At 32.3% G+C, this 6,719-nt stretch overlaps 1 non-coding gene across 1 annotated transcript; it reads left to right on the top strand.

The window, feature by feature from the left end:
* Positions 1 to 865: 865 nt before the first annotated feature.
* On the top strand, positions 866 to 938 carry TRNAK-UUU (transfer RNA lysine (anticodon UUU)). Its single transcript has one exon. It is a non-coding gene; the product is annotated as a tRNA-Lys (tRNA).
* The last annotated feature ends 5,781 nt before the right edge of the window (positions 939 to 6,719 follow it).

The raw sequence follows: 6,719 nt of genomic DNA, 5'->3' as shown, positions 1-6,719 counted from the left end.
CCAATACTACTAGAATTTCTTCTTCCTTTATTTTATTTTATTTGCTTTTTACTCTCAATGACCAAAGGTTAACAAACACTTATAACTTAAATTTGATGCATTGAATCTGAAATATATGTTAAAGAAATAATTAAAGGCCTCAGAGAAAAACAAATTTAAAATTGATAGGCAAAAGACATGGATGGAAACTAAGCAGAATACTTAAAAAGGAAACAATAAAAGTAAAAAAAAAAAAAAAAAAAAAAAAAGCCACAAAAAATAGGTCCAACGCATGAAACTGGTGAAGCCATTTTTCTTGAATTTTTTTCAATAATTGCAAGTATTAGTTCAAATGTGAATGTTTACAAATACTAAACTTCAGGACTAAAACTTGAAACGAAGTCTTGAAAGGTTGAAATAACGGTTTGAAGGTGTATTTCAAATGAAATGCTCGTGCCCACACACAAATCTATAAGTTTCACAAATTTTATTCTGAATGAAGTTCATGTTAAAAAGCATTTCAACTTCCACATTTTTTTTCCAACTTCAACTCGAAATTCCTTTTTTCCCAACTTCAACTCAAATACAGAACTCATCCAAATGCCTAAGTCTACTTTATCAAAATACATATAAAATCTTCGCTACGGTAAGTCATAAATTTAAGTCACGTGCAGGAAGGAAACACTACTGTCTACTTATCATCATGAATATATCGAGGTTTAAATGGGGAAAATAATGTAAATTTTCACATAACTTACTATATGTATTTTTTAATATCACCAATCAAATGCTACTTAAGATTATGCATGAAATATTTTCTTATAATAGTGAATCAGACACTGCTAATTTTGAGGATAAGTAACATAAATAGTTACCCAATCAACCAGCCGTCTTAGCTCAGCTGGTAGAGCGCATGGCTTTTAACCATGTGGTCGTGGGTTCGAGTCCCACAGACGGCGTTTTTAAACAAAATGGGTAAATGGTCATTTTTAGGCGATGAGAAATTAGTCATCAATTTAAAAGTAATTGGATAAAAAAAACTACTCCTGACCTAAATACATAATTTGAAACTTATAACGAGTTGAATTTGGGGTGTTTGAGATCGAAAAATCGATCCGAATTGGTAAACTGAGTTAAACCGACTTAATGAATCGAAATCCCCTCGGTTTTGTGTTCAAATGAGATTGAAAAATCAATCCGAATTGGTAAACTGAGTTAAATCGACTTAATGAATCGAAACACCCTCGGTTTTGTGTGTGTATATATATATATTTTGCATATTAATTAAAAAAAGGCTTAATGCATATACGATCTCCTGAACTTGCACCTTTTTTTCATTTTGGCACCTCAACTAAGTGTTGTTCATATTGAACTCCTGAACTCGTTCTCACTTTTTTTCCATTTTGGCACCTCAACTAAGTGATGTTCCTATTGAACTCCTGAACTTGTTCTTAAGTGTATCTATTAAACACAATCCGACTTACATAATATTCTATCTTCAATGTAGCAACATGCAAATATATATTCTAATTTAATTGTCATCTTTTAGTTAAGATTAGCAGCAATTGAGAAGGAAAAAAAAGAGTAGCTCTTAATTAAGCTGGCAGTGGAAGAGCAGAACCTGAAGAAACTGACATATCCATAACTTTAAGAATAGCTTACCACATGTTTGAAATATTCTCTACCTTCATTTCCCCAATTTAATTTTTGCTTCTAATAAAAATCATATTTAGGGGGTTTGATAGACACACTTGAGGACGAATTCAGAGGTTCAATAGGAACAACACTTAGTTGAGGTGCCAAAATGGAGAAAGAAAAAAAAAGGCAATTTTAGGGTGGTGCATATGCATTAAGCCTTAAAAAATTTATCTGTCTTCTTTATTTCAAGTCTAATACGAATTCAAATAATTAGAAAGAAAAGTCTTTTCTTGGGTGGTGTTCTAATTCTGTTTCCCCCACTTTTTTAGGGGAATGAAGTTAAGAGATTTTTTTTTTTTTTTGACAAAGAGATAATGAGACAAATTTGTTTAGTATTTGTTTGTGTTTTTGATTATGTCTCTGCTGTCGGGAGAGAGAATAAAAACAAAATGGTCCCATAAGTGTAGGATTAGGTTTAAATATTTGATCTAATTTGGAGTTAATAGTCCCTCAAGCCTGGGATCATATCTAATTCATTACGATCCAGTAATTCAAGGTTTACAACAAAACCTTTGTGCGTAACTTGAAGTCTTTAAACAAAAGAAGAAGTCCTTAAAAGAAAAATGATAGGGAATGAATGTTTTAGCATTGATGTGAATGTGATAATGTTTTCACCATAATTGTTGTATCTCTTTTTTATTTTTTGCACCTCACTTGTATCAATTTCTTTGCATTATAAAATATTTCCTTAAAACCCGCAAAATCCGAACCAGCCCGACAAAATCGAAACCGATTGAATTTATATTATAATGTTTTGGTTTATGAATATCCAAAAAACCCGATTTAATTGGTTTGGTTTTAACCAAAAACCAAGTCAAACCGGACCCTGAACACCCCTAAATTTCCATAAACAGTCAAACCTCTCTATAACAGCTTCGTTGGGTCCGAAATTTTTCAGCTGTTATAGAGAATTGTTGTTATACACCTATAACAACATTGCCATTTAAATAATACTTCGCTGTTGTAGGCAAAAAAGATGCATAAAATCTAATTTTTATTTTTATTTGTCAAATTCTATGCCTAATCACACTTTGTATAATGAAGGAAAATCGTTTAATGATAAAAAGATATATATTCATATGATATTTTTTGGTCATAAATAGTGTATTGAATGATCAAATATTTGGTCAAAACTCTACACTTATTATTGGTAATCATATATATATATTCTATTTTTATAAAGATGGTTAATTATTATATTACAAAAAAAAAAAAGATAGTTGTTATATGGGGGTAATTTTATAAAGAGTGTACTGTTATAAAGTTGGCAGTTGCTATTATAGGTGAAATGTTATTATAGAGAAGTAAAATATAACATAAAAAATCGGTTTAAAAAAAAATTGGTTGTTATAGAGAGGTGATGTTATATGAGGATGTCGTTATATAGAGGTTTGACTGTATTGTTAAGGTTTCAAACCTAGCAAATCTTCACACTTAATTTGTGAAAAGTTTGAACTCCATTAATCATTCTTAGATTCAAATTCTATGAATCATTCGTGGGGGTATGAATTCAAAAATGCTTTCCTTGATTTCATGGTTCTACAACTAAGAATTCAAAATTCTGTCCTTGAGTTCGAACTCAAGGTTTCATGATTTTACATTTGAGAATTCGAGAATTTTATCCATGAGTTCGAACTCAACACAATACTTGCCAAAAAGAGAAATAAGGTAAAAGTTCTTGAGTTCATGATTTTACAGTTGAGAATTTCAAGAATTCGATTCTTTATTTCGAATTCTAGCACATTATACTAGTATTTCACTTATCAAAAATTCGAACTCCGATAGTGATGGTCCTAGAACTGGAATTTAAGCTAAATGAGTTAGGGCCTTTCCTCTCCTCATAAAGTAAATTAGAAAATAAGAAATTATATTTTTAATATCAATTAGTTGGGACTTTGGTTAGTTTGGTACGTTTACTTTAGATTAAATCTATGCTAAGAGTTTTTTGTTAATATTATCAGAAATTTATATGCTAATAGATAAATGTAAAAGAAATTTAGAGCCCGTTTGGATTGGCTTACAGCTTAAAGCTGTTTGCAGCTTATAAGCTGAAAAAAATAAGTTGGGGTAGTCCAACTTATTTTTTTTTGGCTTATAAGCTGTTTTCAGCTTATAAGCTGCTTTAGATAAACTAAGTCAAATGGGTCCAATTATTTTTTTGAGCTTATTTTAAGCATAAAATGACTTTAAGCTGGCCAGCCAAACACTCAAAAAAGCTGAAAACAGCTTATAAGCCAACTTATAAGCCAATCCAAACGGGCTCTTAGTGCTGGGAAAATTAAAATTGCACAATCTTAAATTACAACGGACTTAATTGAGTGATATGAACCGTGTGAGAATGTAAAGCTAACTAGTTTGTGATTGAGGTTAGTTATTATCATTTTTAAATTTTATAAAGGTAAACTTATCAAAATTTATACACTAGGGTGTGTCCGGTATGGAGGAAACATTTTCAGAAAATGTTATCCAATTTTCTCATTTTCTATTGGTCAAAATTTTTGAAAACATTTGTTTTAGGAAAACAAGTTCTTAAAATGAGAAAAATGACTTCCCTAGTAAAAATAAGAAAAATAAGTTCTACAAGTGGCATTCCGCATGATCATATCCTCCCCACCCTCCATCCCACCCTATCTTCAACCCCACCCGCATAGCCCCCATCCCACCACCCCGCCCTATCTCTCATAGTATTTGTCCAGATTATATACGAATACTTTTAGAATTATATTTTTTACTTACATACAGAACACCAGAAAATAATTAAAAAATCCGCTTATTTTCGTGAAAAACATATTTCTTCGTACCGAACGTACCCTAAAAGTTTGAATGAGCAAAAGGGTCTTATATTGGATTTTTGGTTTGCAGTTGTGTCCAAAAGAGCATAGCTTTAACAAGTGCCAGTGTCTGCAGAACCCACAACCCCAATGCAGCAAAACTTGATTAAACAAACAATTTTATGCAGTGGATATAAAAGAAATAGCCCATTCCTCAACACTTGGTTTTTAGCACCTTAAAAAAACAAAATTGAATTCTGTTATAGGATTTGAATATCTTCTTCTCTGCTCCTATTTCAGATTGTCCCATTGACTTGGTCAAAGTAGTGATGGGGCATCTTTTTCAAAAAAATATAAAAAATAAAAACCTTTTATTTTTTTACTTTAACTGTTTTTGAGATGTCAACTTTTAAGACTTCTAACCCTACTCATTGCCATAGAGTACAATGTCCTGGCCTTTCCAATTTTTGGAAATGTTGAATTCAAACATATAAAAATGGTATAGCTTCCAATGCTCGAGGTCCTTGTTTTTATCCCCTTTGTAACTTCATACACACACACAACCCCCCCCCCTCCCCCCAACCACCACCAACTCTCCCCTATGTATTTTATGTTTATGTGTGATGGTTTCATATGTGAGACATAAATATCTAATTGAATAATATGCAAAGTCTATGTCGCAATGATCAAGAGGTCACAATTCGAATTGTAATATCATGAATTCGGTTGAGCACTACTTAGTTTAGGTTGATTTGTTTGAAAGGATAGAAATGAAAGAAATAAATAGACCAGAGAAGAGAACACAACACATAAGTAGTAACGATATTTGCTCAGTTTGGTGATCTAGTGATAAAAGTGCAACACATGATATACAAATTAGATATACATCGCGAGCTAGAAATCCATCGCAAACAAAAACATGATATATAAGTGAAGAAGGCTATATTAACGGACCCATTATTTATCGAGTTTCGAATTGTGTGCTACTGACCCTCGAAAACTTTTTGGTTATCCAAAAAATTAAGATGATATCTTACTCGTTATTTATCATCTACTCATTTACTTATCATGTTAAACATTTCTGCATTAAAGAAAATCTTGTTCTTTCCATGGTAAAGATTTTGGCTTACTATATTCGAAACTTGTGCATTCAAGCCTTTAATCCATTGTCTCACCAAAGAGCAACAAAACTCCGCATTTCTAACATCCAACCGGTGAGACTCTGACTAAAAATGAAATGAACAAATAGGAAAGTGTGAATTTATTTTGAGCCTTATACTATTGTTACTAGTCATGTGAGGTTTGTTTTAGTCTCACAAGTTGGTGGACTCAGATCTTATACTTTTGAGTCCACAAATTTTGAATCCACTAAATTGTGAGACACAAAAATGCCTAACACAAATAGTGTCAATTGTGTGAGATACAAAATAAAAAAATCCGAAAACTGCCCATATACTATATAGAGAGAAATAATAGGGAGAAGGAAACATGGAGTGGGTATAAAATGTAGTTTGTTGATTGATACAGAACAAAAAAGAGTTGAGAGAACCAAGAGATTTGCACAAATAATTTGGAATAATATGGAGAAGGAAACATGGAGTGGATATAAATGTAGTTTGTTGATTGATACAAAAAGGATTTGAGAGAACCAATAGATTTGCACATATATTTGGATTGATTTCATCATAGACTTGTAGTTCAGAGGTAGAAATCACCACCATGCCCCTGCTCTAGCACTCTGCTTCCTGTCTATGACCGTGGCGGATGGACAATATAAGTAACGAGTTTATCTGAACCCAGGTTTTCGATACATAATATAAAGATATATGTAAAAAAAGTACTAAATTTCTTAACAAATAGTAATAGATTTTGAAGCCATAATTTCAAAACGTGTAATGAGTTCAGCGGTAAAATCCTAAAGAATGAACCCATCAAATCAAAACCCGAAATCTGCTTCTGATCTGTCACTGTTGTTTTTGCTATTGCTACTATTCCACATCAGATTCCTCACATGACTTTAATCTGTCAAAGTTCAAAACTAGACAAGCTCCCAACTGCCAACCTTCCTCAACTGGCCCAACTTCCAGTCTCCATTGCCCTCTTCCTATTAACGCTACCTTCAGCTTTTGCATTCCAAAAAGAACCTCTATAGCATATAGGTTCTTCTTACCAGACCAAAAGTAACTTTTCTTTCACTTTTGGCTTTAGGCATCTGGTATACCGAACACACTCGATGGACTAATCTAGATTCATACTGGGTAGGCCCCACTC

Source organism: Lycium barbarum, chromosome 3 (assembly GCF_019175385.1).
Source record: "Lycium barbarum isolate Lr01 chromosome 3, ASM1917538v2, whole genome shotgun sequence".
In the NCBI taxonomy this organism is placed as follows: domain Eukaryota; kingdom Viridiplantae; phylum Streptophyta; class Magnoliopsida; order Solanales; family Solanaceae; genus Lycium; species Lycium barbarum.
The sequence above is the reverse complement of the archived record's forward strand: the minus strand, read 5'-3'. Positions and strand labels throughout refer to the sequence as shown.